The sequence below is a fragment of the Arachis ipaensis genome, chromosome B10 (assembly GCF_059453495.1).
Source record: "Arachis ipaensis isolate K30076 ecotype BB chromosome B10, ASM5945349v1, whole genome shotgun sequence".
Lineage (NCBI taxonomy): Eukaryota > Viridiplantae > Streptophyta > Magnoliopsida > Fabales > Fabaceae > Arachis > Arachis ipaensis.
Genome location: NC_142435.1, coordinates 89245280 through 89265421, shown reverse-complemented (window position 1 = coordinate 89265421; position 20142 = coordinate 89245280). Strand labels below are relative to the sequence as shown.

At 40.2% G+C, this 20142-nt stretch overlaps 1 non-coding gene across 1 annotated transcript; it reads right to left on the bottom strand.

The window, feature by feature from the left end:
* Positions 1-6941: 6941 nt before the first annotated feature.
* LOC148580806 (small nucleolar RNA R71) lies at positions 6942-7049 on the bottom strand. Its single transcript, XR_015895640.1, has one exon. It is a non-coding gene; the product is annotated as a small nucleolar RNA R71 (small nucleolar RNA).
* Positions 7050-20142: the final 13093 nt, after the last annotated feature.

Sequence of the window (20142 nt, the reverse complement as noted above, 5' to 3'; positions counted from 1 at the left end):
CTGGCGACTGGTTTGAGATCTTCTCTTTTGAGTTGAATTGGGACACCCTTCGTGCTGGTGGTCCACCTGGCTCCAGGGATACATATATCCTCTAGACTCTTATCAAGGCCCTTGTCTGTTCTCATCATTCTCCTATTAAAGGAGTCTGGATCATCTTTCAGCTGAGGCAGCTTTAAGATCTCCCTGATCTTGTCAGGGTGGGTATGAACAATCTTTCCTCTGACCAAGGTCCGATAGTCATAGATAGCAGATCCAGATAGTCTTTGCCTGTCTGTATGCCACATATTAGCATAGAACTCCTGGACCATATTCCTTCCCACTTTCATTTCAGGATTAGCTAGGATCTCCCAGTTCCTGATTCGAATTTGCTCCTGGATCTCCGGATATTCGTCTTCTTTCAGATCGAATCTAACTTCCGGGATCACTGATCTTAGACCCATTATTTTGTAATAATGGTCTGAATGTTCTTTAGTTAAGAACTTCCCTTGATTCCAAAGTGGTTTTGGAACGCTTTCTTTCTTGCCTCTTGGAGTGGGTTGTTTTCCTTTAGGAGCCATGATCTTAGTGATCACGGATAAGCACACCAAACTTAGAGGTTTGCTTGTCCTCAAGCAAAAAGAAAAGAAAGGAGAGGGAGAGAAGGGGAGCTAGGTGCAATGGTGGATGGGAGGGGAGGGAGGCCGAACCCATTAAGAAAATTTTAAGTAAGATAAGAAAAGATATAATTTAAAATTGAAGAGATATGAAAGATATTTGAAAAAGATAGATTTGGATTTTTGAAAAAGATAGTATGGAGATTTGAAAAAGATATTGATTAGTTGAAAAGATTTTTGAATGAAAAGAGATAGATTTGTTTTGAAAATTTTGAGAAAGAGTTGAATTGGATTGAAAAAAAGGATTTGTGCTTATAGATTAAGATACATTTGATATTTTTTTTTTAAAATAGGGTTTTTAGAAATTAGGGATTTTAGAAATCAGGTTCTTAACATGTTTATGCAAGAAATCATGAATTGAAACATGAAAATTAAATTTAGAATGAAAAATATGAAGTAAAAACGAATTCACCTCCTCCCCACCATCCTGGCGTTTGAACGCCCAAACGCTGCATGTTTTGGGCGTTCAACGCCCAAATGCTGCCTCTCCTGGGCGTTCAATGCCCAATTGTTGCTTCTTTCTGGCGTTGAATTCCAGGAACTCCTTTGTCACTGGGCGTTTTTCTGAACGCCCAGGACGCTGTAAATCTGGCGTTAAACGCCCAGAAGGAGCTTCTTTCTGGCGTTTAATGCCCAGATGGCTATCCTTACTGGCGTTCAATGCCCAGTGGATGCTTCTTTTGGGCGTTGAACGCCCAAAACAGACTTTTACTGGCGTTTTCTTGCCAGTGAGCTCTTTTTCTCTGTTTTGTGTGCAGAATCCTTCTGTAGCCTTGTGAACTTATATAATTGACTCTTTACCTTAGTATCAGTGAACTTTATATAAACAAATAAAATCAAGAATAGGGCAAAATGCTTAGAGGAAGTGATGCCCCATGGCTGGGTTGCCTCCCAGCAAGCGCTTCTTTATTGTCTTTAGCTGGACCTTGCTGAGCTTTTAATCTAGCTTCAGCCTTGAGCACTCTTGCTCAACATTGCCTTCAAGATAGTGCTTGATTCTCTGTCCATTAACAATGAACTTCTTATCAGAATCAATATCTTGAAGCTCCACATAACCATATGGTGATACACTTGTAATCACATATGGTCCCCTCCACCGGGACTTCAGTTTCCCGGGGAATAACCTGAGGCTAGAGTTAAACAACAGGACCTTTTGTCCTGGTTCAAAGATTCTAGATGATAGCTTTCTGTCATGCCACTTTTTTTATTTTTCTTTATAAAGCTTGGCATTTTCGAAAGCAGTGAATCTGAATTCCTCTAGCTCATTTAGCTGGAGCAATCTTTTTTCTCCAGCTAATTTGGCATCAAAGTTTAGGAATCTGGTTGCCCAGTAGGCTTTATGTTCCAGTTCCACGGGCAGGTGACATGCCTTACCATACACAAGTTGGTATGGAGAGGTCCCTATAGGAGTCTTGAATGCTGTTCTGTATGCCCACAGAGCATCATCCAAGATTCTTGCCCAATCCTTTCTACGGGTACTTACAGTCCGTTCTAGGATTCTTTTTAGCTCTCTGTTAGAGACTTCAGCTTGCCTATTAGTCTGTGGATGATATGGAGTCGCCACCTTGTGGCGAATCCCATACCGGACTATGGCAGAGTAAAGCTGTTTGTTGCAGAAGTGAGTGCCCCCATCACTGATTAGTACTCTAGGTACCCCAAACCTGCTGAAGATATATTTCTGGAGGAACTTCAGCACTGTTTTAGCATCATTGGTGGGTGTGGCAACGGCCTCTACCCATTTTGATACGTAGTCAACTGCCACCAGAATGTAAGTGTTTGAGTATGATGGTGGGAAAGGTCCCATGAAGTCAATTCCCCATACGTCAAACAACTCAATCTCCAAGATTCCTTGTTGAGGCATGGCGTAACCATGTGGCAGATTACCAGCTCTTTGGCAACTGCCACAGTTACGTAAAAACTCTCGGGAATCTCTATAGAGTGTTGGCCAATAGAAACCACATTGGAGGACCTTGGTGGCTGTCCGCTCACCTCCGAAATGGCCTCCATATTATGATCCATGGCAATGCCATAGGATCCTCTATGCTTCTTCTCTAGGCACACATCTCCGGATTATTCCGTCTGCACATCTCTTAAAGAGATAGGGTTCATCCTACAAGTAGTACTTTGCATCAGTAATTAGTTTTTTCTTTTGTTGCCTGTTATACTCTTTGGGTATGAACCTTGCAACTTTATAGTTCGCAATGTCTGTAAACCATGGTGCTTCCTGAATGGCAAATAAATGCTCATCCGGAAAAGTCTCAGAGATCTCAAGAGAGGGGAGGGACGTCCCTTCTACTGGCTCTATCTGGGACAGATGATCAGCCTATTGGTTTTTTGTCCCTTTTCTGTCTCTTATTTCTATATCAAACTCTTGCAGAAGCAACACCCATCTTATGAGCCTGGGTTTTGAATACTGCGTTGTGAGTAGATATTTAAGAGCAGCATGGTCAGTATACACAATCACCTTTGATCCTACTAAGTATGATCTAAACTTGTCAATGGCATAAACCACTGCAAGCAATTCTTTTTCTGTGGTTGTGTAATTTTTCTGGGCATCATTTAAAACACGGCTAGCATAATAAATGACATGCAGAAGCTTGTCATTCCTCTGTCCCAGTACTGCACCAATGGCGTGATCACTGGCATCACACATTAGCTCAAATGGTAATGTCCAGTCTAGTGCAGAAATAACTGGTGCTGTGACCAGCTTGGCTTTCAGCGTCTCAAACGCTTGCAGACACTCTGTGTCAAACACAAATGGCGTGTCAGCAGCTAGCAGATTGCTCAGAGGTTTTGCGATTTTTGAAAAATCCTTTATAAACCTCCTATAGAATCCTGCATGCCCCAGAAAGCTTCTGATTGCCTTAACATTGGCAGGTGGTGGTAATTTTTCAATTACCTCTATTTTTGCTTGATCCATGATGAGCGGATAATTTATACGCTTTTTGACATTGTTTTTAGTATGTTTTTAGTAGGATCTAGTTACTTTTAGGGATGTTTTTAATAGATTTTGTGTTAAATTCACATTTCTGGACTTTACTATGAGTTTGTGTGTTTTTCTGTGATTTCAGGTATTTTCTGGCTGAAATTGAGAGACTTGAGCAAAAATCAGATTCAGAGGTTGAAAAAGGACTGCTGATGCTGTTGGATTCTGACCTCCCTGCACTCAAAGTGGATTTTCTGGAGCTACAGAACTCGAAATGGCGCGCTTCCAATTGCGTTGGAAAGTAGACATCCAGGGCTTTCCAGCAATATATAATAGTCCATACTTTGGCCAAGAATTGACGACGTAAACTGGCGTTCAACGCCAGCCTTCTGCCCAAATCTGGCGTCCAGCGCCAGAAAAGGATCCAAAACCAGAGTTGAACGCCCAAACTGGCACAGAAACTGGCGTTCAACTCCACAAATGGCCTCTGCACGTGTAACACTCAAGCCCAAGCCCAAGCACACACCAAGTGGGCCCCGGAAGTGGATTTGTACATCAATTACTTACTCATGTAAACCCTAGTGACTAGTTTATTATAAATAGGACCTCTTACTATTGTATTAGGCATCCTGGATTGTATTTTGATCCTGTGATCTCGTTTAGGGAGGCTGGCCATCTCGGCCATGCCTGGACCTTTCACTTATGTATTTTTAACGGTAGAGTTTCTACACTCCATAGATTAAGGTGTGGAGCTCTGCTGTTCCTCAAAGATTAATGCAAAGTACTACTGTTTTCTATTCAATTCTTCTTATTTCGCTTCTAAGATATCCATTCGCACCCAAGAACGTGATGAAGGTGATGATTATGTGTGACGCTCATCACCATTCTCCCCTATGAACGCGTGCCTGACAAACACTTCTGTTCTACATGAATTAAGCTAGAATGAGTATCTCTTAGATCTCCTAACCAGAATCTTCGTGGCGTAAGCTAGAATGATGGCGGCATTCAAGAGAATCCGGAAGGTCTAAACCTTGTCTGTGGTATTCTGAGTAGGATTCAATGATTGAATGACTGTGACGAGCTTCAAACTCGCGAGTGCTGGGCGTTAGTGACAGACGCAAAAGGAGGGTGAATCCTATTCCAGCATGATCGGGAACCGACAGATGAATAGCCGTGCCGTGACAGGGTGCGTGAGCATATGATTCACTGAGAGGAGGGGATGTAGCCACTGACAACGGTGATGCCCTTGCATAAAGCCAGCCATGGAAAGGAGTAAGACTGATTGGATGAAGATAGCAGGAAAGCAGAGGTTCAGAGGAACGAAAAGCATCTCCATTCGCTTATCTGAAATTCCTACCAATGATTTACATAAGTATCTCTATCCCTATTTTATTATTTATTATTCGAAAACTCCATGATTATTTTATATCCGCCTGACTGAGATTTGCAAGGTGACCATAGCTTGCTTCATACCAACAATCTCCGTGGGATTCGACCCTTACTCACGTAAGGTATTACTTGGACGACCCAGTGCACTTGCTGGTTAGTTGTATCGAAGTTGTGACAATTATGAATTAAGATCAAAGCACCAAGCTTTGGAGCCATTACCAGGGATTGTTCGAGCCTGGACATCACAATTTCGTGCACCAAGTCTTTGGCGCTGTTGCCGGGGATTGTTCGTGTTTGAACAACTGACGGATTATTTTGTTGCTTAGATTAGGAAAAATATTTCTTTTTTGGTTTAGAGTCTTTTATTATTTATCCCTTGTTAAAATACTTTAAACTTATAGCTCAGTTATTTAGAACGTGGTGTTTATGTTCATGATAATTGGCTATCATATTTTTTTAAAAAAAAAACCTTTTTCAAAAATAATTTTTCTATTAAATCCTGTGCCAAACTTTAAGTTTGGTGTTTTCAAAAATAATCTCTCTTAAAATTTCATCCTAAGGTCCCATAACTCATTTGGCTAGAACATTAATTTGATTGGGTTAGACTCTTTTATACTCTTTTCAAAACATTCTTTTTCAAAAACATTTTTTTCTATTAAATCTTGTGCCAAACTTTAAGTTTGGTGTTTTCTTGTTGATTTCCCTTTGATTTTCGAAAATTTTGTTTGGTTTTCAAAAAATTTTTAAGTTTGGTGTTCTTCCTTCATGTTCTTGTGTTCTTGTGAGTCTTCAAAGTGTTCTTGAGTTTTCCTTGTGTCTTGATCTTAAAATTTTTAAGTTTGGTGTTCCTTGGTGTTTTCCCTCCAAATTTTTCGAAAACAAGGAGCATTAGATCTAAAAATTTTTAAATCTTGTACTATCTTATTGTTTTTCTCTCTCCTCACTAAATTCAAAATATCTTTTCAAAATATCTTTTCTAACTTCCTATCTTTTCAAAATTTGTTTCAACTAACTAACCAACTTTTTGTTTGTTTCTTAACTTTTTCAAAACTACCTAACTAACTCTCTCTCTCTCTCAAATTTTCGAAAATATCTCCCTTTTTCAAAAATTTCTTTTTAATTAACTAATTATTTTTATTTTTTATTTTTGAATTCAAAAATTTTCGAAAAATACTAACTAATTTTCAAAAACCAATTTTCAAAAATCACTAACTCTTTTTCAAAATAAATTTCGAAAATTATTCCTCCCCCATCTCATTCTATTTATTCATTCATGTCCTAACATCTCATCTCACATTCTAATCCTCACAGTTGTGTTTCTTCCTTTACATCACATCCTTTATCTCCCCCTCTTCTTCTACTTACAAAGGGATCCCCATACTGTGGTATAAAGGATCTCTATCATTATTATCATTTTTCTGGCCATTCTTCCTTGTCATATGAGCAGGAGCAAGGATAAGAACATTCTTGTGGAAGCAGATCCAGAACCTGAAAGAACTCTGAAGAGAAAATTAAGAGAAGCTAAAATACAACAATCCAGAGATAACCTTTCAGAAATTTTCAAACAGGCAGAGGAGATGGCAGGCGAAAATAATAATAATATAAGGAAGATGCTTGGTGACTTCACTGCACCTAATTCCAATTTACATGGAAGAAGCATCTCCATTCCTGCCATTGGAGCAAACAACTTTGAGCTTAAACCTCAATTAGTTTCTCTAATGCAGCAGAACTGCAAGTTTCATGGACTTCCATCTGAAGATCCTTTTCAGTTCTTAACTGAATTCTTGCAGATATGTGATACTGTTAAGACTAATGGAGTAGATCCTGAAGTCTACAGGCTCATGCTTTTCCCTTTTGCTGTAAGAGACAGAGCTAGATTATGGTTGGATTCTCAACCCAAAGACAGCCTGAACTCTTGGGATAAGCTGGTCACGGCTTTCTTAGCCAAGTACTTTCCTCCTCAAAAGCTGAGCAAGCTTAGAGCTGATGTTCAAACCTTCAGACAGAAAGAAGGTGAATCCCTCTATGAAGCTTGGGAAAGATACAAACAATTGACCAAAAAGTGTCCTTCTGACATGCTTTCAGAATGGACCATCCTGGATATATTCTATGATGGTTTATCTGAGCTATCAAAGATGTCACTGGACACTTCTGCAGGTGGATCCATTCACCTAAAGAAAACGCCTACAGAAGCTCAAGAACTCATTGACATGGTTGCTAATAACCAGTTCATGTACACTTCTGAAAGGAATCCTGTGAATAATGGGACGCCTATGAAGAAGGGAGTTCTTGAGGTTGATACTCTGAATGCCATATTGGCTCAGAATAAAATATTGACTCAGCAAGTCAATATGATTTCTCAGAGTCTGCATGGAATGCAAGCTGCATCCAACAGTACTCAAGAGGCATCTTCTGAAGAAGAAGCCTATGATCCTGAGAACCCTACAATAGCAGAGGTAAATTACTTAGGTGAACCTTATGGAAACACCTATAACTCAACATGGAGAAATCATCCAAATTTCTCATGGAAGGATCAAAAGCCCCAACAAGGCTTTAATAATGGTGGAAGAAACAGGTTTAGCAATAGCAAACCTTTTCCATCATCAACTCAGCAACAGACAGAGAACTCTGAACAAAATGCTTCTAATTAGCAAATCTAGTCTCTGATCTATCTAAGGCCACTGTACGTTTCATGAATGAAACAAGGTCTTCCATTAGAAATCTGGAAGCACAAGTGGGCCAGCTGAGTAAAAGGATCACTGAAATCCCTCCTAGTACTCTCCCAAGCAATACAGAAGAGAACCCAAAAGGAGAGTGCAAGGCCATTGACATAAGCACCATGGCCGAACCTGTAAGGAGAGGAGAGGACGTGAATCCCAAGGAGGAAGACCTCCTGGGACGTCCAGTGATCAATAAGGAGCTTCCCTCTGGGGAACCAAAGGACTCTGAGGCTCATCTAGAGACCATAGAGATCCCATTGAACCTCCTTATGCCCTTCATGAGCTCTGATGAGTATTCCTCTTCTGAAGAGAATGAGGATGTTACTGAAGAGCAAACTGCCAAGTTTCTTGGTGCAATCATGAAGCTAAATGCCAAATTGTTTGGCATTGATGCTTGGGAAGTTGAACCTCCCTTGTTCATCAATGAACTAAGTGATTTGGATCAACTGACATTACCTCAGAAGAGACAGGATCCTGGAAAGTTCATACTACCTTGTACCATAGGCACCATGATCTTCAAAGCTCTGTGTGACCTTGGTTCAGGTATAAACCTCATGCCCCTCTCTGTAATAGAGAAACTGGGAATCTATGGGGTGCACGCTACTAAAATCTCACTAGAGATGGCAGACAGCTCAAGAAGACAGGCTTATGGACACGTAGAAGATGTATTGGTAAAAGTTGAGGGCCTTTACATCCCTGCTGATTTCATAGTCCTGGATACTGGAAAGAAAGAGGATGAATCCATCATCCTAGGAAGACCTTTCCTGGCCATAGCAAGAGCTGTGATTGATGTTGACAGAGGTGAAATAGTCCTTCAATGGAATGAGGACTCCCTTGTGTTTAAAACTCAAGGATCTCCCTCTGCAACCATGGAGAGGAAGCAGAAAAAGCTTCTCTCCAAGCAGAGTCAACCAGAGCCCCCACAGTCAAACTCTAAGTTTGGTGTTGGGAGGCCACAACCAAACTCTAAGTTTGGTGTTGAACTCCCATATCCAAACTCTAAGTTTGGTGTTGGAGAGTCTCAACAAAGCTCTGCACATCTGTGAGGCTCCATGAGAGCCCACTGTCAAGCTATTGACATTAAAGAAGCGCTTGTTGGGAGGCAACCCAATGTTTATCTAATTCTTATTTTTATTGTTTTTCATGTTTTCTTAGGTTCATGATCATGTGGAGTCACAAAATAAATAAAAAATTTCAAAAACGGAATCAAAAACAGCAGAAGAAAAATCACACCCTGGAGGAGCATCTGTCTGGCGTTCAAACGCCAGAACAGAGCATAGTTCTGGCGCTGAACGCCCAGAATGGGAGCATCCTGGCGCTGAACGCCCAGAACAAGCATGGTTCTGGCGTTCAACGCCAGAAATGGCAGCAAGGGGGCGTTGAACGCCCAAAATGGGCACCAACCTGGCGCTGAGCGCCCAGAGTTGTGTGCAAGGGCATTTTACATGCCTAAATTGGTACAGGGATGTAAATGCCTTGACACCTCAGGATCTGTGGACCCCACAGGATCCCCACCTACCTCATCATCTCTCTTCCCATTCATGATCATCCCTTCTACTTTCCATTTACCACTCACATCCATACAACCACTACCTTCAAAATTCAACATCTCTCTCCCACCCAATCCCACCCATATGGCCGAATACATACTCCCATCCATCTCCTCCATATCTTCTTCTTCTTCTTCTATTCTTTCTTCTTTTGCTCGAGGGCGAGCAACATTCTAAGTTTGGTGTGGTAAAAGCATAGCTTTTTTTGTTTTTTTCCATAACCATTGATGGAACCTAAGGCCAGAGAAACCTCTAGAAAGAGGAAAGGGAAGACAAAAACTTCCATCAAGGGTCTATAGCTCAGTGGTAGAACATTTGACTGCAAATCAAGAGATCCCTGAGATACCTCAGGGGATTCATTTTCTTCCACACAATTATTGGAAGCAACTAAGGGTAGAACATCAGGAGCACTCCATCATCCTTCATGAAATCAGAGAAGATCTAAAAGCAATGAAGGAGGAGCAGCAAAGACAAGGAAGAGACATAGAAGAGCTCAAGGACATCACTAAGGTGGACTCATTCCTTGTTCTTACTTTCTCTGTTTTTTCGTTTTATATGTTATGTGCTTATCCATGTTTGTGTCTTCATTACATGATCATTAGTAGTTAGTAACTTTGTCTTAAAGTTATAAATGTCCTATGAATCCATCACCTCTCTTAAATGAAAAATGTTTTAATTCAAAAGAACAAGAAGTACATGAGTTTCGAATTTATCCTTGAACTTAGTTTAATTATATTGATGTGGTGACAAATGCTTCTTGTTTTCTGAATGTATGCTTGAACAGTGCATATGTCTTTTGAAGTTGTTGTTTAAGAATGTTAAATATGTTGGCTCTTGAAAGAATGATGACTAGGAGACATGTTATTTGATAATCTGAAAAATCATAAAAATGATTCTTGAAGCAAGAAAAAGCAGCAAAGAACAAAGCTTGCAGAAAAAAAAAAAAAAGAGAGAAAAAAAAAATAGGCGAAAAAAAAATAGAAAGAAAAAGAAAAAGCAAGCAGAAAAAGCCAATAACCCTTAAAACCAAAAGGCAAGGGCAAATAAAAAGGATCCCAAGGCTTTGAGCATCAGTGGATAGGAGGGCCTAAAGGAATAAAATCCTGGTCTAAGCGGCTAAACCAAGCTGTCCCTATCCATGTGCTTGTGGCGTGTAGGTGTCAAGTGAAAACTTGAGACTGAGCGGTTAAAGTCAAGGTCCAAAGCAAAAGAAGAGTGTGCTTAAGAACCCTGGACACCTCTAATTGGGGACTTTAGCAAAGCTGAGTAACAATCTGAAAAGGTTCACCCAATTATGTGTCTGTGGCATTTATGTATCCGGTGGTAATACTGGAAAACAAAGTGCTTAGGGCCACGGCCAAGACTCATAAGGAAGCTGTGTTCAAGAATCATCATACTGAACTAGGAGAATCAATAACACTATCTGAACTCTGAGTTCCTATAGATGCCAATCATTCTGAACCTCAATGGATAAAGTAAGATGCCAAAACTATTTAAGAGGCAAAAAGCTATAAGTCCCGCTCATATGATTGGAGCTATGTTTCATTGATAGTTTGGAATTTATAGTATATTTTATTCTTTTTATCCTATTTTGATTTTCAGTTGCTTGGGGACAAGCAACAATTTAAGTTTGGTGTTGTGATGAGCGGATAATTTATACGCTTTTTGACATTGTTTTTAGTATGTTTTTAGTAGGATCTAGTTACTTTTAGGGATGTTTTTAATAGATTTTGTGTTAAATTCACATTTCTGGACTTTACTATGAGTTTGTGTGTTTTTCTGTGATTTCAGGTATTTTCTGGCTGAAATTGAGAGACTTGAGCAAAAATCAGATTCAGAGGTTGAAAAAGGACTGCTGATGCTGTTGGATTCTGACCTCCCTGCACTCAAAGTGGATTTTCTGGAGCTACAGAACTCGAAATGGCGCGCTTCCAATTGCGTTGGAAAGTAGACATCCAGGGCTTTCCAGCAATATATAATAGTCCATACTTTGGCCAAGAATTGACGACGTAAACTGGCGTTCAACGCCAGCCTTCTGCCCAAATCTGGCGTCCAGCGCCAGAAAAGGATCCAAAACCAGAGTTGAACGCCCAAACTGGCACAGAAACTGGCGTTCAACTCCACAAATGGCCTCTGCACGTGTAACACTCAAGCCCAAGCCCAAGCACACACCAAGTGGGCCCCGGAAGTGGATTTGTACATCAATTACTTACTCATGTAAACCCTAGTGACTAGTTTATTATAAATAGGACCTCTTACTATTGTATTAGGCATCCTGGATTGTATTTTGATCCTGTGATCTCGTTTAGGGAGGCTGGCCATCTCGGCCATGCCTGGACCTTTCACTTATGTATTTTTAACGGTAGAGTTTCTACACTCCATAGATTAAGGTGTGGAGCTCTGCTGTTCCTCAAAGATTAATGCAAAGTACTACTGTTTTCTATTCAATTCTTCTTATTTCGCTTCTAAGATATCCATTCGCACCCAAGAACGTGATGAAGGTGATGATTATGTGTGACGCTCATCACCATTCTCCCCTATGAACGCGTGCCTGACAAACACTTTTGTTCTACATGAATTAAGCTAGAATGAGTATCTCTTAGATCTCCTAACCAGAATCTTCGTGGCGTAAGCTAGAATGATGGCGGCATTCAAGAGAATCCGGAAGGTCTAAACCTTGTCTGTGGTATTCTGAGTAGGATTCAATGATTGAATGACTGTGACGAGCTTCAAACTCGCGAGTGCTGGGCGTTAGTGACAGACGCAAAAGGAGGGTGAATCCTATTCCAGCATGATCGGGAACCGACAGATGAATAGCCGTGCCGTGACAGGGTGCGTGAGCATATGATTCACTGAGAGGAGGGGATGTAGCCACTGACAATGGTGATGCCCTTGCATAAAGCCAGCCATGGAAAGGAGTAAGACTGATTAGATGAAGATAGCAGGAAACCAGAGGTTCAGAGGAACGAAAAGCATCTCCATTCGCTTATCTAAAATTCCTACCAATGATTTACATAAGTATCTCTATCCCTATTTTATTATTTATTATTCGAAAACTCCATGATTATTTTATATCCGCCTGACTGAGATTTGCAAGGTGACCATAGCTTGCTTCATACCAACAATCTCCGTGGGATTCGACCCTTACTCACGTAAGGTATTACTTGGACGACCCAGTGCACTTGCTGGTTAGTTGTATCGAAGTTGTGACAATTATGAATTAAGATCAAAGCACCAAGCTTTGGAGCCATTACCAGGGATTGTTCGAGCCTGGACATCACAATTTCGTGCACCAATCCACCTCTATTCCCTTGTTTGAAATTTTATGCCCAAGGACAATCCCTTCAGTCACCATAAAGTGACATTTTTCCCAGTTCAAAACCAGGTTGGTCTCTTGGCATCTTTTCAGAACTAGTTTCAGGTGATCGAGACAGGAGCTGAATGAGTCTCCATATACTGAGAAGTCATCCATGAAGACTTCCAGGAATTTTTCCACCATATCAGAGAAAATAGAGAGCATGCATCTCTGGAAGGTTGCAGGTGCATTACACAGCCCAAATGGCATCCTTCTATAAGCAAACACTTCAGATGGACATGTGAATGCTGTTTTCTCTTGATCCTGGAGATCTACTGCAATCTGGTTATAGCCTGAGTAGCCATCCAAAAAGCAGTAATAATCATGACCTGCCAGTCTTTCTAGCATCTGGTCTATGAATGGTAAAGGAAAATGATCCTTTCTGGTGGCTGTATTGAGCCTTCTGTAGTCAATACACATGCGCCACCCTGTAACTGTTCTTGTAGGAACCAGTTCATTCTTTTCATTATGAACCACTATCATGCCTCCCTTTTTGGGGACAACTTGAACATGGCTCACCCAGGGGCTATCAGAAATAGGATAAATAATCCCAGCCTACAGTAATTTGGTGACCTCTTTCTGCACCACTTCCTTCATGGCTGGATTTAGCCGCCTTTGTGGTTGAACCACTGGTTTAGCATTATCCTCCAATAAGATTTTGTGCATGTATCTAGCTGGGCTTATGCCCTTAAGGTCACCTATGGACCACCCAAGAGCTGTCTTGTGTGTCCTTAGCACTTGAATAAGTGCTTCCTCTTCCTGTGGATTTAAAGCAGAGCTTATGATCACTGGAAAAGTGTCACCTTCTCCTAGAAATACATATTTCAGGGATGGTGGTAATAGTTTGAGCTCGGGTTTAGGAGGTTTTTCCTCTTTCTGAGGAAATCTCAGAGGCTCTTTCATTTCCTCTGAATCCTCCAAATCAGGCTGAACATCTTTAAAGATGTCTTCCAACTCTGATTCGAGACTCTCAGCCATGTTGATCTCTTATACCAAAGAGTCAATAAGATCAACTTTCATGCAGTCTTTTGATGTGTCTGGATGCTGCATGGCTTTGACAGCATTCAACTTAAACTCATCATCATTGACTCTCAGGGTTATTTCCCCCTGTTGGACATCAATGAGAGTTCGTACAGTTGCTAGGAAGGGTCTTCCTAGAATGAGAGTGGCACTCTTGTGCTCCTCCATTTCCAACACTACAAAGTCAATGGGAAAGGCGAATGGCCCAACTCTGACAATCATGTCTTCAATCACGCCTGATGGGTATTTAATGGAGCCATCAGCAAGTTGGAGACATATCCGGGTTGGTTTAACTTCTTCAGTTAAACCAAGCTTTCTGATAGTAGATGCAGGTATTAGGTTGATGCTTGCCCCAAGATCACATAAAGCTGTCTTGGTGCAATTACCTTCTAATGTGCATGGTATCAGAAAACTCCCAGGGTCTTTAAGCTTTTCAGGAAAGCTTTTCAGAATGACTGCACTGCATTCTTCAGTGAGGAGAACTCTTTCAGTTTCTCTCCAATCCTTCTTATGACTCAAGATCTCTTTCATGAACTTGGCATAAGAAGGTATTTGCTCAAGTGCCTCTGCAAATGGAATCTTTATTTCAAGAGTCCTGAGATAATCTGCAAAGCGAGCAAATCGCTTATCCTGCTCCTCTTGGCGGAGTTTTTGAGGATAAGGTATCTTGGCTTTATATTCCTCAACCTTAGTTGCTGTAAGTTTATTTCCTACAGAAGTGGTTGAAGAAGCCTTTTTAGAATGGTTGTTATCAGCACTTGTGTGTGTCTGATCCCTCACTGGCAATTGAGTGCCAGAGTTAGAAGCTGGAGTGACGTTAGACGCCAGCTCCTCATCTGTTCCTGGCGTTTGAATGCCAGAACTGTGCTTCTTTTGGGTGTTCAACGCCAGATCCTTGCTTGTTTCTGGCATTGAACGCCAGTCCTGAGCATGGTCTGGGCGTTCAGTGCCAGCCTTCCACCTAACTTCTGGCGTTTTAACGCCAGAATTATTTTTCCCTGGGCTCTTACTGTACTCAAATGGATTTTGGGTGGTTTGCTCATTTCTTGGTTTCCTGCTGCTTTGAAGTGGGGTATTTAGTGCTTTCCCACTTCTTAATTGAACTGCTTGGCATTCTTCGGTTATTTGTTTTGACAGCTGCTGCTTTGTTTGCTTTAATTGTACTTTCATGTTTATATTAGCCATCCTTGTCTCTTGTAGTTTATCCTTGAATTCAGCTAACTACTTTGTTAGAAAATCCAATTGCTGATTGAATTCAGCAGCTTGCTCTGCAGGACTGAGTTCAGCAGTTACTGTTTTAGCCTCTTCTTTCATGGAAGGGTCACTGCTTAAGTACAGATGCTGATTTCTAGCAACTGTATCAATGAGCTCTTGAGCTTCTTCAATTATCTTTCTCATGTGGATAGATCCACCAGCTGAGCAATCTAAAGAGATCTGAGCTCTTTCTGTAAGCCCATAATAGAAGATGTCTAACTGAACCCACTCTGAAAACATTTCAGAGGGGCATTTTCGTAGCAACTCTCTGTATCTCTTCCAGGCATCATAAAGAGATTCATTATCTCCTTGTTTAAAGCCTTGGATGCCCAGCCTTAGCTGTGTCATCCGTTTTGGAGGAAAGTATTGATTCAGAAATTTTTCTGTCAGCTGTTTCCATGTCCTTATGCTAGCCTTAGGTTGGTTATTTAACCACCTCTTGGCTTGATCTTTTACAGCAAATGGAAACAGTAATAATCTGTAGACATCCTGATCTACCTCCTTATCATGTACTGTGTCAGCAATTTGTAAAAACTGTGCCAGAAACTCTGTAGGTTCTTCCTGTGGAAGACCGGAATACTGGCAGCTTTGCTGCACCATGATAATGAGCTGAGGATTCAACTCAAAGCTACTGACTCCAATGGAGGGTATGCAGATACTACTCCCATATGAAGCAGTAGAAGGGTTAGCATATGACCCCAGAGTCCTCCTGGACTGTTCATTTCCACTTAGATCCATGATGGAGAAAGGGAGATGATGTAAAATAAAAATTTTATTTTTATTTATTTATTTATTTATTTAATTATTTCGAAAATAAAATAAATTAAAATAAAATAAATAAAAATAGGTGAAGATTTTTCGAAAAAATGAGGAGAGAGAATGTGATCAGGAAGTTTTGAAAAAGATATGATTTGAAAAAGATTTTAAATTTTTGAAAAAAAATCTGAATTTTAAAAATAATTTTCAAAAATTTGTTTTTAAAAATAGAGAGAAAAGATATTTTTGAATTTAAAGAGGAAAGAGAGAAACAGTAAGATAGCCCAAGATTTAAAATTTTTAGATCTAATGCTCCTTGTTTTCGAAAATTTGCAGGGAAAACACCAAGGAACACCAAACTTAAAAATTTTAAGATCAAGACGCACAGAAAACTCAAGAACACTTTGAAGACTCACAACAACACAAGAACATGAAGAAAGAACACCAAACTTAAAATTTTTAGAAAACCAAAATAAAATTTTCAAAAAACAAAGGAAAACCAACAAGAAAACACCAAACTTAAAGTTTGGCACGATATTTAATAGAAAAATTATTTTTGAAAAATTTTTGAAAAGAAAATAAAAGACTTTGACCCAAAAGGCAAAAATTTCCTAATCTAAGCAACAAGATTCACCGTTAGTTGTTCAAACTCAAACAATCCCCGGCAACGGCGCCAAAAACTTGGTGCACGAATTGTAAATCACACTTTTTACAACTCGTACCACTAACCAGCAAGTGCACTGGGTCGTCCAAGTAATACCTTACGTGAGTAAGGGTCGATCCCACGGAGATTGTTGGCTTGAAGCAATCTATGGTTATCTTGTAACTCTTAGTCAGGAAAACAATAAAATAATTCACTTATCAAATTTGATTGCAAGGAATAAAAGGGCAGAACACAAATTATACTTGTATGCACCGATGGAGAGTATGTTGGAGTTTTGGAGATGCTTTGTCTTCTGAAATTCTGCTTTCCTCTGTTTTCTGATTCACGCACGAACGTCCTCCTATGGCAAGCTGTGTGTTGGGGGATCACCGTTGTCAATGGCTACCATCTATCCTTCCAGTGAAAAGGGTCCAGGTGCGCTGTCACCGCACGGCTAATCATCTGCAGGTTCTCAGTCGTACCGGAATAGGATTTACTATCCTTTTGCGTCTGTCACTATGCCCAGCACTCGCGAGTTTGATGCTCGTCACAGTCATTCAATCCCTGAATCCTACTCGGAATACCACAGACAAGGTTTAGACTTTCCGGATTCTCTTGAATGCTGCCATCAATCTAGCTTATACCACGAAGATTCTGATTAAGAGATCTAAGAGATATTCATTCATTCTATGGTGGAACGTAAGTGGTTGTCAGGCACGCGTTCGTGGAGGAATGATGATGATTGTCACGTTCATCACATTCATATTGAAGTTCGAATGGATATCTTAGATAGGAACACGCATGTTTGAATGAAAAACAGAAATACTTGCATTAATTCATCGAGACACAGCAGAGCTCCTCACCCCCAACAATGGAGTTTAGAGACTCATGCCGTCAAAAGGTACAAAGTTCAGATCTAAAATGTCATGAGGTACAAAACAAGTCTCTAAAAGTTGTTTAAATACTAGACTCGTAAACTAGGTTTACAGAAAATGAGTAAACTAAGATGGATGGTGCAGAAATCCACTTCTGGGGCCCACTTGGTGTGTGCTGAGGCTGAGACTTAAGCTAATCACGTGCATAGGGCTGTTTTGGGCGTTCAACGCCAGCTTTGGATCCTTTTCTGGCGTTGAACTCCAACTTGTAACTTGTTTCTGGCGCTGGACGCCAGACAGCAGCATGAAACTGGCGTTGAACGCCAGTTTACGTCATCTATCCTTGAGCAAAGTATGGACTATTATATATTGCTGGAAAGCCCTAGATGTATAATTTCTAATGCAATTGAAAGCGCGCCATTTGGAGTTCTGTAGCTCCAGAAAATCCACTTTGAGTGCAGGGAGGTCAGAATCTAACAGCATCAGTAGTCCTTTTTCAGCCTGAATCAGATTTTTGCTCAGCTCCCTCAATTTCAGCCAGAAAATACCTAAAATCACAAAAAAAATACACAAACTCATAGTAAAGTTTAGAAATATGAATTTTGCCTAAAAACTACTGAAAATAAACTAAAAACTAACTAAAACACACTAAAAACTATATGAAATTAACCCCAAAAAGCGTATAAAATATCCGCTCATCAATAATCTACACAAAGTCTCATTCCACCGTCCTTCTTTTTACTAATAATACCGGAGCTCCCCAAGGTGATGCACTTGGACGAATAAATTTCTTTCCAAGTAGCTCATCCAATTTCTTCTTTAACTCTGCATGTTCCAATGGTGACATCCGGTACGGTGCTATGGAAATTGGTCCGGTTCCAAGTACCAGATCAATGCTGAACTCTATCTCTCACTGAGGAGGAAAATCAGGTATGTTGTCGGGGAAAACATAAGGAAATTCTTTCACCACTTGGATTCGTTCTAAGCTTAGTTCACTGTCATTCGAGCTAGCCGCTAACAGAACGTAGCCCTCACAATCACTCCCGTCTAAGGTAACTTTTATAGAATTTAGATATAAGGTATGAAATAGAAATGGTTTAGTATGTGGACTATCAGATGGAATAACAACAGTTCTTTCAAAGCAATCAAGGAAAACATGATACTTAGATAACCAATCTAATCCTAGAATAACTTCTAAACCACAAAGAGGCAAACAGATTAGATCATGTATAAAAGTCCTATCCATAATAGCAAATGGTACTTGCAGGCACACTAAACTGGTTAACGTATTTTGGGATGCAGGTGTATGGACAATTAAATCAAAGTTTAATTCAGAAAAATCTAATCCCAACTCACGAGAAATAGTTAAAGAGATAAAGGAGTGCGATACACCCGAATCATACAGTACAGTTAGAAATCGATTCTTGACATAACACTGACCTTGGATCAGGGCGTCTGATTGCATAGCATCATCAGCAGTCATAGCAAACACTCGACCTTGTTGCTGGATTCGCACTGGATTCCGAACAAACTTTCTTGGGTAGATCCTAGCTGTGTGTCCAGATTCCTCACAAGTAAAACAAGTGTTCGTTCCTTACAACATCCAAATCTAACATAGCCATAGCCATGGAGATCATAACAGCTATGGGGATAGCTGTACCTCGCATCGATTTGTCATTTGGAACTCGATTAAACTATGCCTATTCGCAGTCATTAAGGTCCTATCCGCACCAAACAATCAACATTAAGGTGATTAGTCTCAATATTTCAAGTAAGGCATGAACATTTCCAAAATGAGCACTCATAGACATTCATGCCAAATGTATCTTGAAGATACACTAACATCATGAGACACACAACAGAGTATGCAGTGAAGCATAGTCAGTCCATTCCTCAGGCTCTATTGGGATCGAATTGCTCTGATACCAAATTGTAACGACCCAACTTCTAGTATGCCATGGTCATACAAGAAGCCAAGTGTTACCAACTTATTCTTCCTAATTATTAACTATTACTTAATATATGAGCCTATTCATTGTTAGAACATTGTCAATTTTACGAGGATTGTGGTTTGAGCAAGCTATGGTTATCTTGCAGGTCTTAGTCAGGCATATTAGAAGGTTGATATATTTTTATTCATAAAGAAAAACTATTTAATGCGGAATAAAGAAAAAGAGGTAGAAAATACTGATAGGAATATGGTTAAGGATTGGAGTTGCTTTGTTTTTCTGAATTAACTCTAGTACTACTATTTTCTTTGCTTGTGAATGATCTTCTTCTATGGCAAGCTGTATGTGATCAACGCCATGGGCAATGGTCATCGATCTCCTCTGCTACAGATTGAACGCCATTGACCGTGGTCATCCAATCTGACGAAGGGTGAAGCGCATAGCAGTCTATTCTCTTAGTGATCCTACTCAAAATGCTACAGACAAGGTCGAATCTTCCGGATCAGAGAATGCTGCTTCTTAGGATTCTAGCCTATATCACGGAGACCCTAATCTCCCCAGAAATTGGCTGAACTGGTGATGCCAAGGCATCTTCGCTAGTTTCACAAGCCATTTTTTATTTGTTTTAGAGTATTTTCATGCATTTATTAGGCAATAGGTAAGAACTTGGATGAGAATTTCATGCATGCCTTGATTCAATCAAACATTATTAATTTTGTACATCTTCATGAGATTTATGCAAGAATTATCTAATCCTATGAATGATGCAAAATCTTGTGAGTATGGCAAGGCTTTTATGTATTTGTTTGGTTGATGATAGGTGGAAAGAAGCAGAGGAAGAGCAAGGAAAAGGAGAAGGAAGCAACGTTGGTGGCCAAAGTTGGCTCACCAACGTTGCATCCAACGTTGATGAGGAGGAAAGTGCAACGTTGGTGGCCAAACCAATGTTGCTGGCATTGATGAGGGAAAATTGATTCCACATAAATTAACCGGCAAGTATACCGGGTCGCATCAAGTAGTAAAACTCACAAGAGTGAGGTCGATCCAACGAG